General features: G+C 44.2%; 1 protein-coding gene across 1 annotated transcript in view; it reads left to right on the forward strand.

The window, feature by feature from the left end:
• The first annotated feature begins 2,038 nt into the window (after positions 1 to 2,038).
• The window catches only part of ASB7 (ankyrin repeat and SOCS box containing 7), a 37,583-nt gene continuing 23,048 nt past the window's right edge, over positions 2,039 to 16,573 (forward strand). Inside the window, exons 1-3 of the mRNA XM_048482168.1 lie at positions 2,039 to 2,246; positions 7,458 to 7,579; positions 14,051 to 14,146. The gene's annotated coding sequence lies outside the window, so the exon portion shown is untranslated. The remainder of the gene's footprint in view (positions 2,247 to 7,457; positions 7,580 to 14,050; positions 14,147 to 16,573) is intronic.

The following is a 16,573-nucleotide window of genomic DNA, read 5'->3' on the forward strand; positions in this document are numbered from 1 at the left end:
TGTGTCTGGGCAATATATGTTATGTGTATGTGTAACCTCAGCTTGTGGGTTCTGTGGGGCAGAACCTGGAATGAGTTGCAAAGAACCAAATTTAAACAACAAAATGGTTTACTTTTCTTTACAATTAACACTTTTAAAACATCAACATTTAACGTTACAATTCAAGGTCCTGTTCAGGTTGCATTTCAAGTCCTTCTATTTACAGTCTACTGATATTGCCAAGTCCAAATCTTCTTTGCAAGTTGGCTGGCTCCTGAAGACTCCAAGGGCTTGATGAACAGGTTGCAACATGATGAAGGTCTCCAGGAGAACTCTCACCCATTACAACCACAAAAGAAACCCTTAACAAGGTGTTAAGGGCTTATAGAAATCAAGGTCCGAGTCTGGTAGCCTTGTTCTTCTGAAAAAGAGCTCTTTCAGCCTCTCTCCTGCTCCGAGTCTCCACCCCTTACTGGGTCAACCCATTCTGGGCCAACCCATTCTGGGCATGGGGGTTACATATGCATGTAGTGTAGTAGTTTAATACAGCATCTATGTGTGTGTGTGACTATACATGCGTACATATATATAGGTGTATTGTGGATGCGTATATATATGCGTATATTTCCTTACATCTCAATGCCATATTTAGATCTTGTTAAGTATATATGAAACATGAGCTAGATCTACACATCTGTAACTTTAATGAACACAGATATTCAACATGATATGTGTGTGTGTATGAAACACACATGGATGTATTGTTTATAGTGAAATAGTTTAGTACAGCATCTACATATGTTTGTGTGTATGTGAACATTACATCTCAATGCCACATTTAAATCTTAAGTATATATATATAACATGACATAGATTTACATCACTGCCACATTTAGATCTTTAATATCTCAATTTAGATCTGGAGGTCACATTTAGATCTTTAATAAATACAAATATTTAACATGATATGTGTGTGTGTGTGAAACACAATAGTATGTGTTGTTTATAGTGTAATAGTTTAATAAAGCATCTATGTGTGTGTATGTATATCTGCAGGTATGTATGTATTAACATATCTTGATGCCACACTTAGATCTTGTTGAATGTACATATATTTATGTGTGTGTGTGTATATAACATGAGCTAGATATTCACTGTAACAAATACAAATAATCAACATGATATAGACCATATTTTGTTATATGTATGTGTATAAAACACAAACACACGTGTAGGTTTATAGTGTAATAGTTTAATACAGCATCTAGCCAAATACATATACAAGACTGTCTATACAATCATAAAAGTCACCACAATCCTAAAAGAAAATAAAAGAAACCAAGGTTTGGTAATAAATCCTACATTGTGGGTTTAAAGGTGTATGGAACACACATATGTAGGAAACACATACATACACAAGTGTATATGAAACACACACATGACATGTCTATTAGTATTTTGCAGTTCGTTTACTAGTTTACATATCTGTTCACTAGTTTAAACACCGTTTACTTGCATTTTACACAATCAGTTTACTAGCTTACATATCTGTTTTCTAGTTCATTACACATTTGTTTACTAATATTTTATGAAATCTGTTTACTAGTTTACACAACCAGTTTACTTGTTTACATATTTGTTTACTACTTTATTACACGTGTTTACTAGTAATTTACACAGTCTGTTTACTAGTTTCCCCTCTTTTTATCAGTATTTATACAATCAGTTTACACCCTAGCAGGATTTTACACAATCTGTTTATTAGTTTGCACAACCAGTTTACTAGTTTAATAATAATAGTTTGCAAATCTGGTTTGTACCCGCCGTGGATGCATCACCGGAAGTGGCCGCCTGCCCTTCCACTTGACTGAGCCCCTAGGGCGAGACGCAGCCGGCGCAGCAGGGCGGTGGGTGGGCGGAGCTTCCGGAACCCCCTCCCTTCCCCCCAGCCGCGCCGTCCAATCGAGAGCGCCGGTGGGTTGCGGCGCGAGGGCGTGCAGGGGGAGGGGGCGTCCGAAGCGAGCGCGGTCACGGATTGGCTGAGCGCAGGGGTCAGGTCCCGCCCGCTGACCCTGGAGCGAGGAGGCTCTTCTCCAGTCAGTCAGTCAGTCGGTGCGAAGTGCCCCCCCTCGGTCTTCCCCTCCCCTCGCGGCTCCCTCCCTGTGCCCCTCTTCTTCTCCCCCCCCCGGCGCCCCCTCAAGCGGGAAGGGAGCGGCTGAGGCGAGGCGGCTGGGCTGGGCCCTGAGGAGAGGCGCAAAAACGGACAGGTAACGGCTGCCGAGGGAGGAGGGGCTTAAGCGCCCCTCCCCCAACAGCAGGGCCCACGGGGGGGGGGCGCTGCTGAGGGGGCTACCCCATAGCTCTTGGGATCCAGGTCTGGGGGCAGGGAGGGAGGGAGCTTCAGGGCTCAGGGTAACGGGGAGGGGGTTTCAGGACCCAGGTCGGGATGGGAGGGGGCTTGAAGAAGATTTAGCCTTTGGGAGGAGGGAAGGGGCTTCAGGAGTCAGGTTTGGGGAGGAGGCTTCAGGATCCAGAGTGAGTGAGTGAGAGGGAGGGAGGGAGGGAGGGAGGGAGGGGGTTTTAATTTAGAGAGAGGGAGGTTTTAGGTTTTCAGGACCCAGGTTTTTGGAGGGGAGTTGACTTCAGGACTCAGATTGGGAGGGAGGTGACTTCAGGACCCAGGATGGGCGGGGAGAGGGCTTCGGGATCCAGGTGTGTGTGTGGGGTGGTTGACTTGACCTCAGGACTCAGATTGGGAGGGAGGGGTCTTCAGGGCCCAGGATTGGGGGGAGGGAGGTGATTTCACGACTCAGATTGGGAGGGAGGGGGCTTCAAAATCCAGGTTGGGGGGGGGAAGGGAAGGGGCCTTTGTGTGGGATGCTAATGGGGTGGGGAAGAGAGAGGTGTTTGTGACCCCCCTCCCGCCCACTAAGCAACCATTTTGATGGCTGCTTTTTGATTAAAAAGAAAATTGGGCTACTTTTCTCATCAGAAATAATTTACAGCATTTTTCCCCTCGTTCACTCAGTTTGGAATGGGGTTGCAGGCAGATGTGCTAGTACAGATCAAGGTGTATTGTGGATGGTGTTTGCAGCTGTATTCAACTGGGTGTTTGGGGTTTTCTGGGCTGTGTGGCTGTGTCTTGTAATTTTAGCTCCTAATGTCTCAGCTGCATCTATTACTGGCACCTTCAGAGGCCTGTCACAATAAAATGCCTACACTGTGTCATGTAGCAAAACACATCTTACTGTGCCATGCTTCTGAAGATGACAGCCATAGATGTGGGCAAAACGTTAGGAACTGAAGCTACCAGACCATTCCCACACAGCCCAGAAAACCCACAACAGCCAGAAAAGAAGAAGAGTTTGGATGTATATCCTCCCTTTCTGTCCTGTAGGAGACTCAAAGGGGCTTACAATCTCCTTGCCCTTCCCCCCTCACAACAAACACCCTGTGAGGTAGGTGGGGCTGAGAGAGCTCCAAGAAGCTGTGACTAGCCCAAGGTCACCCAGCTGGCGTGTGTGGGAGTGTACAGGCTAATCTGAAAACCTATTAAGACCAACCACAATGACATAAACCAGTTTTCAAGTTGTCCTTGAACTCTTCATCAATCTTTTCTTCCCCGCCCTGTTTTTTTCCTTAATATCCAGCCTGCGGAATAGTTTCTGGGGAACACGAAAGCTTGCAGGCTGTTTTGTGCCACTTTGGTTGGTCTTAGGAAAAGGTATTTCACGTAGTTTTCCAAACTGTTTTGTCTCCTCCCACCCTCTCGGTGGCATCCTCAAGAATGTGCTCCATGGCACAGAGTACTCCAGTACTGCAGTCTGAGTTCACCAATCCCAGCAGAAGCCGCTTTCAGGTAGCTGGCTCAAGGTTAACTCAGCCTTCCATCCTTCTAAGGTCGGTAAAATGAGTACTCATCTTGCTGAGTAAAGCTTGTAAACAACTGGGGAAGGCAGTGGCAAACCACCCCGTAAACAAGGATCTGACTTGTAAACCTTCTGACGTGATGTCACTCTATGAGTCAGTAACAACCCATTGTTAGTACACTGGAGTACCTGGAGCTCAATGGAAGAGCCTCTGTTCGGCATGGTCCAAGATTTAATCCCCAGTATCTCGAGTTAAAAAGAACCTGGCAGTGGGTGGTGTGATTCTTCCTGAGGCCCTGGGGAGCTGCTGCCAGTCAGAGCAGACTCATCAGAGGGAAGCTTCTGCCTCTGTGAAGTCTTGCCATTTTTCCATTGCCTGATGTCTTTCCCTGCAACAGAATCCTCCCTGTGGGATTTTTTTCATTATTTTAATCTGGATACCGGATTCAGCCAGGCTGATCCATTTTCCAGGCGCTATGACAGCTTGGGAGCTGGCAGGCTTGGCTCTGGTTAGTATTTGAATGGAAGACCACCAAGAGAGTCCAGGGTTGCTTTACACAGGGAGACAATGGCAAACCACCTCTGCTCATTTCTTGCCTCGAAAATCCCACAATCCTAAGGCAGCCACCAGTTGGTTGTGAGGTGACCCCATACAATTGTGATAACCAGCAGAACCAAACAAGACTATTGCAAAGGGGGAAAAGACAGTTGTGTGTAGGAGAGCGGAGAGATTAGTGGCGGGTTTGTCATAAAAATAATTATAGCGCCTTAATTAAAAAAATTGGCATAAGGCTTTGCAGATTTGAGCCACATTTCTCTCTTCCCTTCTGTACTGACAGCCAGCATGATGGGGTGGTTAAGAGCAGGTGGATTCTAATCTGGAGAACCGAGTTTGATTCCCCACTCCTCCACCTGAGTGATGGAGGCTTATCTGGTGAACCAGATGTGTTTCCGCACTCCTGCATTCCTGCTGGGTGACCTTGGGCTAGCTAGTCACAGTTCTTCAGAGCTCTCTCTGCCCCACTTACATCACAAGAAGAAGAAGAGTTTGGATTTATATCCCCCTTTCTCTCCTGTAGGAGACTCAAAGGGGCTTACAATCTCCTTGCCTTTCCCCCCTCACAACAAACACCCTGTGAGGTGGGTGGGGCTGAGAGAGCTCCGAGAAGCTGTGGCTAGCCCAAGGTCACCCAGCTGGCGTGTGTGGGAGTGTACAGGCTAATCTGAATTCCCCAGCTAAGCCTCCACAGCTCAAGCGGCAGAGCAGGGAATCAAACCCTCCAGTTTAGATACATGAGCTCTTAACCTCCTACGCCACTGCTGCTCCTAAGGGGTCTGTTGTGGGGAGAGGAAAGGGAAAGGAGCTTGTAAGCCACCTTGAGTCTCCTTACAGGAGAGAAAGGTGGGGTATAAATCCAAACTATTCTTCTCCTCCTCCTTTTTTCTCCTCCATCCTCTTGAGTGTCTCTTCCCCCCCCCCCAAAAAAATCTTTAGTCTTACTTGCAGTGTTTGTATTTCTGAGCTAAGTGAGACCCTGCCATGCCACTTTCCCTTTTTATCTTGTCTGTATCATCTTAGTCTCCACTTTGGCATACATTATATCCCACATCCTTTCTTCCTATCAACTTAAAAAAATCCCATACATTTTAGTAGGAGATGTAATGACTGAGCTATTTCTCTAATGTTGTGGTCTTCAGTCATTAAAATAAATGTTCTATTTCTCAGATTTCTTCATTTCCACTCCTTGAACAGTGTCAGTGTGTCCTTAGCACCTGTAAAGTGTCTCAGGTGATGCTTCAGGTTCTGATTTGGATCCCACAGTGCACGAGTTTACTCCTGCTTGCACAGGGCTTCAAGTGACTATTGTGGTCTTTTTCTTACTTCTCTTTTTGGGGAAGAGAGATGTGGTGCATGCAGACATTTTGTGCAGGATCCAACCCTCTGTCATATTTTTGCCATGTGATCGAATAGCTTCCCCACCAATGTTCTTGGAAGTCTCCTGGGAGGAGATTCAGTGAACTTTTGTGTAATTTTGTATGGTACTTATTCCTTACATTCTGGCGTGTGATTGCATCTACGTTTATGAGGCAGTAGGGGAAAGAGTCCCAAGGAATTTGACATCTGAATGTAGGGTTGGAGAAGGGAAACCAACAAAGAGAGGATGAACCAAGCTCTGAATTGAGGATACTGATCAGAAGAAGATAGAGTGTTTCTTGAGTAAAAGTGTTTTATTGAGTGTTCTTAATCACTTATAGATATGTTTTTAAGATGGCATTAACGGTAAGTACCTGTTTTTAGGAGAGAAAGATGAGTGGCCACACAGTTTCAGGAACTACAGGATCTTGAAATGTGTATGTGCTCTGTCAAATCATTCCTGACCCAAGAAGACCTTATGAATTGATGGTCCTAAGCTGCATGGCGCAGGCTAGCCCAATCTTGGCAGATCTGAGAAGCTAAGCAGGATCAGCCCTGGCTAGTACTTGGATGGGAGACCACTAAGGAACCCGGGATCGCTACGCAGAGACAGGCAATGGCAAACCACATCTGTCCATCTACAGCCTTGATAACTCTGCAGGGTTGCTATCAGTTGGTCGTGACTTCACGGCACTTTCCGTCCCCACTTGACTTGATGATTGCCAGAACAGCCTTGCCATGAATGTCAGCCTTGCCATGGTTTTGCAAACGGCGCTGCGGCTTCATTTATTGTGTCAGGTCATTTCATGCCGGGTGTTCCTCTTTTGCTGCTGCCTTCACCTTTTTCTAGCGTACAAGATAAACAGATGCTGAGCATCTTAAAAAGGAGTCTCATATGTCTGCTAGAAGCAGATTATAAACATTATGTTGAAAAATTAATCCTGTCATGAAAAGCCTGGGTAAAAAAAAATTTGGGCCTAGCCCCTAAAAGAGAGTAGGGTTGAGACTCAAGTGGTAGGGCATTCCACAGTCAAGGTCCCAGCTGCTGAAAAAGTGCCATATCTGGTTGTCATTGACATTCATTTCTGAAGACAGCACAGGTAACAGGACTTGCAAGCGAGATCGTAGCTGAATAGTATGAAGAAGAGTTTGGATTTATACCCTGCTTTTCTCAACCATAAGCAGTCAGAGCTGCTTACAAACTCCTTTCCCTTCCTCTCACCACAACAGGGGCCTTGTGAGGTAGGTGGGGCTGAGAGAGTTTGGAGAGAACTGTGACTGGCCCAGACTGTAAAAATTATGTTGAAAAATTAACCCCATAATAAAAAGCCTGGGTAAAAAAAAATATATGGGCAGGCTTCATGTGGAAGAGGTGTGGTAAACTGAACCTGGTTCTCCAGATTAGAGTTCTCGAGATTTGATCCTTCCATTTCCCACACATCTCAGATCAAAGAACCACTTTTTAATATTCTACATGTAGCACAATTTCTTGGTCCAGTTATGCGTGTGTTTTCCTTGCAGCAGGACTGTAGGTAGCAGTAGGGTGTTAAGTTTGCAGTTGAGTCCTAAGTCCAGAAAGCTAACATACATGGCTCTTTTCCCTATTCAGTCTTACCAGATCTAATGCTACTTAATCACGACGTTTCAGATTATCCATGTTTAATTCCCCTATTCTTTTTTTTTTTTTTTTGCAGTGATTACAAACCTGGTTCCTCTCTTCATCGTGTCAGGCCCATGCTACTTTGGAGGAAATCTGGATATTCAGAACTTGAAACACCATTTAAGAGGCAAAGATGTAACAGAACTCTGCATACAGGTGACTATCTGTAGTCCTCATCCTCTGTTCTCTCACTGATTCACGAGTTTTTGTTAGCCAAATTCTGGCGTTAACTGCTGCTAAATGAAGTGTCACATGGGGTGTTTTCTCTCTGCATATTGGCAGGTTGTCCAGGAATATTCAACTGACGCTTTTTGATTACATGGTCTAAATTACTTGTCTAACCAGATCTTATGCGTATTTCTTTAAACCTAATTTAACTCAGTAGATCTTTGTTTTAATTGTCAGGGGTTCCGGGGGCAGAATTGCAACCTGGTGTTGGATCCTTTGTATTGCACGTCCTTAACACATGTAATGGACTTATTGTAGCTAACTGGAGATGCTACCAAGATTTATTACTCTGTGTCTTAAAATCGAGCTCTGCCATACATATTAATCTCACTCATTTTACACAGAGCTTCATTTGTCCCAGACTCATCTGTTGGCAAATTTCAAGCAGTCAGCTTTTTTTTTTTTACTTTTTCTCTCTGTTATTTGCATTTGTGTGATTATGGCTTGTTTTTCATCATGCAAGACGCCTTTGCTTTGCTAGAGGGATTTTATGATCTCTGAACGCAACTTGCTACATGAGGGAGACTTACTTGAGAATAAGTATCATTTTGACATAATGGGACTTGTTTCTAAGTAGGCTCAGAAAGAAGTGAGGAATGAGTGAGGGAAGGAAGAAGAATAAGAAGGCTGGATTTATAACCCTTTCTCTCCTGCAAAGGGGCTGACAAATATCCTTCCCCCCGCCCCCCCAACAACAAACACGCTGTGAGGTAGGTGGGGCTGAGAGAGCTCAGAAGAAGTGTGACTAGCCCAAGGTCACCCAGCTGGCATGTGTTGGAGTGCACAGGCTAATCTGAATTCCCCAGAGAAACCTCCACAGCTCAAGCGGCAGATCAGGGAATCAAACCCGGTTCCTCCAGCACCTGCTCTTAACCACTATGCCACAGGAAAACTGGCTTTTATATATATCCCACTTTTTGCTTTCTAGCCAGTGGGATTCTCTAATATGTGATGGTAGCTACTTGAGAGAATTCAGAGCACCTGATATGTGCTTGGATAATATGAAGTATTTGACATACCCTTGGATAGTTTGATTTTTTTTTTCAAAATGAAATCTGAGGAGAGCTGGGGAAACAGATCCTTGAAGATCTCTAGAAATACCATAGTGATTTAAGTTTCAAAATGAGAAAAGAAAACCGGGCAGCTAAGACCAAGTGAACTCATTACTGTAGATCAGCTTTTAGCTGCATCTGGATTTTTTCCCCCTTATGCATCAGTTTCTGTGTGCTCTTTTTGCAGATCCACAAAAATTAATTATTCCTTATGATTAGTATTTTCTTATAGTCACAGACATCTTCGATGAACCTTAGAATGTGTTGATGCCATTGTTGCCAAAGAATCAAATATTATTTTTGTTCAGTGCAGAAATTACTGCAGAAATTAAAAATATGTTGTTGGCAAAATAAAACTGAGAGATCTTCCATAGCATTTCTCTTAGTTTAGTAAAATAGATCTTGTGTTGTTGTTTTTTAAATTCAATATGTTTACTTTTAACCAAATTGTTATTGATGTTTAGAATCTTGAGGTGGTTTTTGCGCTTGTTCAAACAGCAGTTTTACACTCAAACTTTGAGTTTATTTGTTGGTGTATTAACAATATTTTGCCACACTTTTCTGCCCTCATAGGGCCGCCAAAGCAGCTAATATGTGCAAATAGTCTTTTGTAGACTTAAAACCAATTTAAGTAGTGCTCTAAATTGGAGAACCAGTGTGGTGTAGTGGTTAAGAGCAGATGGATTCTAATCTGGAGAACCAGGTTTGATTCCCCACTCCTCCACCTGAGTGGCAGAAGCTTATTTGGTGAACCAGATGTGTTTCCCCACTCCTACGTTCCTGCTGGGTGACCTTGGGCTAGTCACAGTTCTCTCAGAACTCTCAGTCCCACCAACCACACAAGGTGTCTGTTGCGGGGAGAGGAAGGGAAAGGAGCTTGTAAGCCACCTTGAGTCTCTTCTTCTTTGTACGGTCACAATCCAAAGGGTCCATTTATGAGTATAGAGGTCTTGTTTTCATCTGGTAGGGCTTTCCTAGATTTCTCTGCGTTTCAAGAGTGAAGCAGATGTCTTCCTGGGCTGCAGTTAATTTTCAGGATCTTGTGCCTAATCATCTGCTGGATTAACAAACATTGGAATCAACTTCCCAACTGTTGTGCAATCTTTAACATTCAGCTTCTTAGCGTTCCAGTGAAGAGAAGCTTTTATTTCCATTGTACAGTTGGCAAGATGAGGCACCATGACTTGCATAGGGACTCTTTAGTTTGGAGAGGAGATGTCTGAGGGGGGATATGATTGAAGTCTATAAAATTATGCATGGGGTAGAAAATGTTGACAGAGAGAAATTGTTCTCTCTTCCTCACAATACTAGAACCAGGGGGCATACATTGAAAATGCTCAGGGGAAGAATTAGGACTAACAAAAGGGAACATTTCTTCACCCAATGCGTGATTGGTGTTTGGAATATGCTGGCACAGGTGATGGTGATGGCCACTAACTGGGATAGCTTTAAAAAGGAAGCTTGGACAGATTTTTAGGGAGAAGTTGATCTGTGGCTACCAATCTTGATCCTCCTTGATCTGAGATTGCAAATGCCTTAGCAAACCAGGTGCTCAGGAGCAGCAGCAGCAGAAGGCCATTGTTTTCACATCCTGCATGTGAGCTCCCAAAGGCACCTGGTGGGCCACTGCGAGTAGCAGAGTGCTGGACTAGACCGACTCTGGTCAGATCCAGCAGGCTCGTTCTTATGTTCTTAATAATAAAATGACAGTGGGCCCAGCATTGAGGGATGCACGTTCGTAAGACCCACATCCAACGTAGACTACTGTCATTGGTTCAGTGTGAAATGCAGCCACTTATATGGAATATAACCACATAAGTGCTGTTCGGTAGTGCATAGCAACGGCAAGAGCAGTAATTTTTATTTCTTTATCTTGCCTTTGGCTGAAATTGCTAGGGAAGAGTCTGAAGAAAATCACTTGTAAAAAATGTTGTTTTGTCTAAAATGGGGGATGCAGGAATGTGGTACTGATAAGTAAAGTCCTGAGGTATTCCTAATATCCCCACTATTCTGCCAGTGGGTGAAGACTTTTTGTTTGTTCAGTATTCCCTCAATGATCCCTCCTTCCTAACCATGTTTTGTACCTATTTTAACTGCTCGATATTTACTTGAACTCTGTTTTTTAACTTGTTTAAACATTATTTCAATAAGATGTTTGGGAGGTTATTTAAATGGTCTTGCAATGTATTGTATCATGGACATTTAAAATTTTCAATTTTAAAATTCGTTTTTATTGGTTTTAACAAATACAATCGAAATAATAATGAACCGTACTGCAATACAGATGTACAAAAAAGAATAACCAAATACACAAAAAACAAAAACTGATTAGATCATTAAAAGTATTAACTTTTCACAAAGTTCTGTCAAGGATGACTTCCCTCTGCACCATTCATAAATTGAGGTGCCGTTCTCATACTTATAATAATGACAAAATCTACATCTAATATATCTTAAACTACAACTGAAAATAAGAAAGAGGACGTGTAAAATTTTAATGCCACCTTGGCGACCCTTGGAAGGACGGAAGAGGATATAAATTTCATAAAATGAATCAAGAGGAAATACAAGTGGAGGAGGATTCCCCCCGCACCTAATCCCACATGTTCAACATAGGCCCTTTCTGCACAAATCGCCCAAAATGTTTTCAACCCCGCCCCTCACCATTTACAATGATGTGTGTCTTCAGTTGTCCCTGTGAAACGATTCATGGCTGCCATTGCATGATTTCCGCACCCGCTTTTTGAGTTCTGTGTTGAATCAATGCTTCAGTGCTTCAAAGCCTCATGCCGCAATTCTCTATGCCTCATATACTCGATGCATCAAAGACAAAGCCCATTAAAAAACCCACAAAAGCTGCAAACAAACAGGCGAGGAAGAACAGAGTGAGCTCAGAAAAGGGTGCTGAGAAAGTTCAGGGAAGTAGAATGTAGTCAATAAGTCACACAGAAACTGAAGAAGTTTTCGAAACGTTTCAACAGGGGAATCAGTTAAAAGGAGAGCAATTTAAAACATTTTGAGGCTGTAAATAAAACTTTTGGGGTAAAAGCAATGCAGAACTCGTTGGAGGAAACAGTTTCCTTCCTGCCTCAAAATGTTTTAAAAGGTTTGGCCCTTTCCGCTTGGGCCCAATACAGCGCCCTGGGGACGGCAAAAACGCTGTCCCCAGGGAGCTGTTCGCATGGGGGGCTCAGCTGCTTAGCAGCCGTGCCACCCTCGCTCCTCCCCAGTGGTGCAAAGCCGCTGTTTCCCAACCTCGTTCCCGAGCGAGGTTTTTGGGAAACAGCGGCTTCCAACTCCTGCCGTTCTCACGGCAGCGGCTGGAAGGCACCATCCCTTCCCCCTTTCCCAATCGATGTACCTTCCCTGCGACCATCCGGCACGTCGCCGAGGCCTGGAGACACGCCCCCCCGACCTGCGACTCCGGAGCTGTCGCACAGGGCAGGGGGGCGTGTCCCCTGGCCTCGGCGACGCGCCGGACAGTCACAGGGAAGGTAAGTCGATCAGGCAACGGTGCAGCGCGGTAGTTTCCGGGACCGTTTGTGCGAACGGTCCCGGGGGGGGTTGGGTCGGCGTCATGTACGCCGACCCAACCCCCAGCGTGGCCGTGCGGAAACGGCCTTTGTGTGGAAAGGGTGTTCTGTGTAATTTATGATAATGAAACAAGAAGGAATCAGGGATCACATTGCAAACCTGAGATGGATTATGGAAAAGGCAGGGGAGTACCAGAAGAAGCTCTACTTATGCTTCATTGACTACACCAAGGCTTTTGATTATGTTGAGCACAATGAGCTCTGGGAAACATTGAGAGAGGTACACGTGCCTATACACCTAATCAAATGACAACCATGACAACCAAGAAGCCACAGTGCGAACCAGGTATGGGGACACAGACTGGTTCAAGATCGAAAAGGGTACTAGACAAGGATGCCTCCTCTCTCCTTTTCTGTTCAACCTCTATGCAGAAGTGATCATGAGGAAGCAGGACTTAAATGTTGGGGTGAAAATTGGCGGAAGAATCATCAGCAACCTGAGGTATGCAGATGATACAACCCTAATGATTGAGAATGAGAAGGACCTGAAGAAACTGGTACTGAATCTAGAAGAAGAAAACAAAAAGATGGGACTTCACCTGTACATCAAAAGGACCACTGCCAACAAAGAAGTCCATATTAAAGTCAGCAACATAGAAATAGAAGTGGTTGACAGCTTCATTTTCCTTGGATCCCTCATCCATCTTAATGGCAGCTTGACAGCAGAACTCAGACAACGCTTAGCCCTGCTACTCAGAATGGCCGGTGATAAACAGAAAAGAGGAGGCCAATGACTGTTTAGTTGGGAATCATTAAGAGGAACCTGGGCCTGAACATCAACCAGTTGAAAGAAATTGAGGCAAACAGGGAAGCATGGAGGGGACTGGTTTACAGAGTATCCAAGAGTCGGACACGACTAAACAGATAAAGGAGATGGAGAAACAAGAAGAGGGCTGGAAACTGACTGTCTGCAGTTTTAATTAAATGCCACCTCCACTAGGGTAGAAAAACAGAAGAAAGCCTTCTCTCTGCTTCAAAAAAATTACAAACCAGAAAAGCCAAGCAATGCATGTGTAGGATAATAGAAAGGCAAAAAAAATCCTTGTTATTTTTATTTATATTTTATTTATTTTATTTTTTCAATTTATATCCCGCCCAGTCCCCTTCAGCCACGTCAAAATGTGGTTAAAGCTCGCCAGTGTTGCTCAGTTAGCTCCTTAAAAGTGCGTGGGAACCTCAAGACGTATTCAAAGGGGAAACAGCAATAATAAAAGCCATGAGAGGAAGCTGTGCTGTTGAACATCTAGCAGCAGCGCCCTGCTGTGTAGGTCTCCTTGGGTATTGACTTGTAATCACAATAAGGGGAAGTTAGTTTCTGAACCCGTCACTGAGGCCACCTGTATGTGCGAGCCTTCTATTTTAATCCCGGGGTGACTTTTCCACTGAATAATCATCTCTGTTTTTAAAAAATTAGATTAATTGTAAAGGTGAAACAGGAAAGGAGTCGTTTCCTGCCCAAATGACCATTCTGTGGTTTGAGTTAAGAGACTGAACCTTTGGGGTTTAATACATACACATCTGTGCATGTGCTGGGGGGGGGGGATGCAGAACTGTGTGTGTGTTCCCTCCTTTCTTTTTTTTTCTGTCTCTCCATCTGCATTTACAAGCATCTTGTAAGGATTCTCTCCCGTCATTGTGTTTCTTTTTTGGGTATTATAGTATTTGGAATCATTGTGCATGTCAGATGGAACAAACACTCTTTTGTGTGCACTTTGCTTACTTTGATCTAACAAAACTGCATTGTTACTTTCCAGGAGATGCGGTTTTCTTGATGTACAACACATGCATGCAAGGTTATGTATAATGAAGATGAGACATGTCCCTTACAAAAAGTAACTTCTACCTATAAGGTAACGTCTGTCTGTCTCTCCCTCTCACTCACAGAGACTGATTTAGACCTTATTGTTCTAGGGTGGGGGGGTCTCCAACGTGGTACCCGTGGGCACAAAGTTGCCGGCCAATACTTTTTTCTACTTTTGCCCAGCAAAAGCTGATTGACTACTGGAGATTTGATTGGCTGTGAAATTTTTTTAAGAAGTTGCCTTGACAGCAGCTGTCCCCGCAGCCCAAGGATCTGCACTGGGTTTTCAACATTAAGCTGTGGCAATCATTTTGTGGCTGGCTTCACCCCCTGCTGCAGCCATTTTGTGGCAGACATTTTGTGACTGTGCCCACCCTGGCTTGTCAGAATTCCAAATGTGCCCACACAGATTCAAAAAGGTTGGAGGCCCCTGTTCTAGGGGAACAGGTTTTTTGCAGATGTTATGATAAAAAATATTCAAGAGCTCCAAGCCACCTGTTCAGTCCTCCCTCCAGGGAAGGGAAATGGTTTCCCAGCATGCAACACGCACCATGAGGAATTGAGCATTTTCTGTCCATGTTTTCCTTCATTTGCACGACAAAGAACTTTCCAGTTACCTGTACTCAAAATTGAAGTCTGTAAGACGGAATGTCATTTTGAGCATTAATTGCTAAATGGTACAGACTTTTTTCAATAACTTCTGCCCTACTCCTTACATCACAGATCCAAAGAGGAATTTTCAAGTGGAGTTTAAAGTGGAGTTTAAAGAGCCATTTTAACTGTGGTTTTTTTAAATTAAAAGTGTATTTATAAACATAATCCTTTTTTGTTTAGTTTTTTTGAAAACAGTGTTATCCTTTGTAGACTGTGAGTTGCTGTTCTTTGGTTGAAATTTAAGAAGAGTTTGGATTTATATCCCCTTCTTTCTCTCCTGTTAGGAGACTCCAATTTTTTTTTTTAGTATATGTGCTGCCGAAGCAAGCACATGTAAGGAGACTCAAGGGGGGCTTATAACCTCCTTTCCCTCCCCCCCAACAACAAACACCCTGTGAGGTGGGTGGGGCCAAGAGAACTCCGAAGAACTGTGAGTAGCCCAAGGTCACCCAGCTGGCATGTGTTGGAATTCACAAGCTAATCTGGTTCACCAGATAAGCCTCCACAGCTCAAGTGGCAGAGCAGGAAATCAAACCTGGTTTGTAGATTAGAGTGCACCTGCTCTTAACCACTACGCCACTGCTGCTCTAAGCAAGGAACCATCTCCCCCTCCCTTCTTCTTTGTATAAATTCGCAAGTTAGGGGAGAAAAGCCGCTGGTATGTTCCCACTTGTAATGTATACTTCTGAATTGTGGTTCCAGCTATTCTTGCTATATGCAAGTAGCAAACACAGTGTTGCATTATGTGGCGTTAAAAATACTTTAGGACCCCGAGTCTTCAGAAGTGGCATGAATATGCTTTCATTTTTTCCGCTTTATGTTTGAATTCTTGCCACTGAATTCTCCCTGCCTGCCTCATCTCCACGCAGACTCCTGCTTTAAGAAACATCCTTGGTATCCTGCCTGCCTTAAGCATTGAATGGTGCCTCTCAAAAGGTGGCACATTTTATTTTAGTTTCAAGGTGAAAAGCTAGGCACTTTCTTCAAGTGTTATAACTCAAATGAAAACCGGAGCGAGTTGTTTGAAGTGCACTCAAGACTTCAGCACAAGAATGGACTAGGAGTTGGTTCGCCATAAGTTACGGCAATGAGGATTTATCCAGGATGGAAGATGATGCCAGGCGCAAGGTTGCTCTGTCAGCGATGGTCTCAGTTGACCCAAATGTAACTCATGTCACAGTTAAATGTTACTGTTGGGGGAAGGCCCCTCAGCTTTCAGGAATGGTTCTTGTAATTGGAATATGTGAAGGGAGATGCAGTATGGTGTAGTAGTCAAGAGCGGTGGACACTAATCTGGAGAATGGGGTTTGATTCCCCACTTCCCCAAGGGTGACCGTAGGCTAGTCACAGTTCTTCGGAACTCTCTCAGCCCCACCTACCTCATAAGGTGTCTGTTGTGGGGAGAGGAAGGGACAGGAGCTCGTAAGCTGCCTTGAGTCTCCTGTAAGATGGGGTATAAATCCAAACTCTTCTTCTTCTCTTCTTCCCATCAGTGGTGGACTCTTAATCTGGAGAACTGGGTTTGATTCCCTGCTTCTTCACATGAGTAGCAGACTCTAATCTGGTGAACCAGGTTTGTTTCCCCACTCCCACACATAAAGCCAGCTGGGTGACCTTAGGCTAGGCACGGTTCTCTCAGAATTCTCTCAGCCCCACCTACCTCATAAGGTGTCTGCTGTGGGGAGAGGAAGGGAAAGGAATTTATAAGCCCCTTTGAGACTCCTTACGGTTGAGAAGAGTGGAGGATAAATCCAAACGCTTCTCTTCTTTCAGGAATGGTTCTTGTGGTTGGAGTATGTGAATGGAGATGCAACGAGGGGGG

Source organism: Sphaerodactylus townsendi, linkage group LG17 (genome assembly GCF_021028975.2).
Source record: "Sphaerodactylus townsendi isolate TG3544 linkage group LG17, MPM_Stown_v2.3, whole genome shotgun sequence".
In the NCBI taxonomy this organism is placed as follows: Eukaryota; Metazoa; Chordata; class Lepidosauria; order Squamata; family Sphaerodactylidae; genus Sphaerodactylus; species Sphaerodactylus townsendi.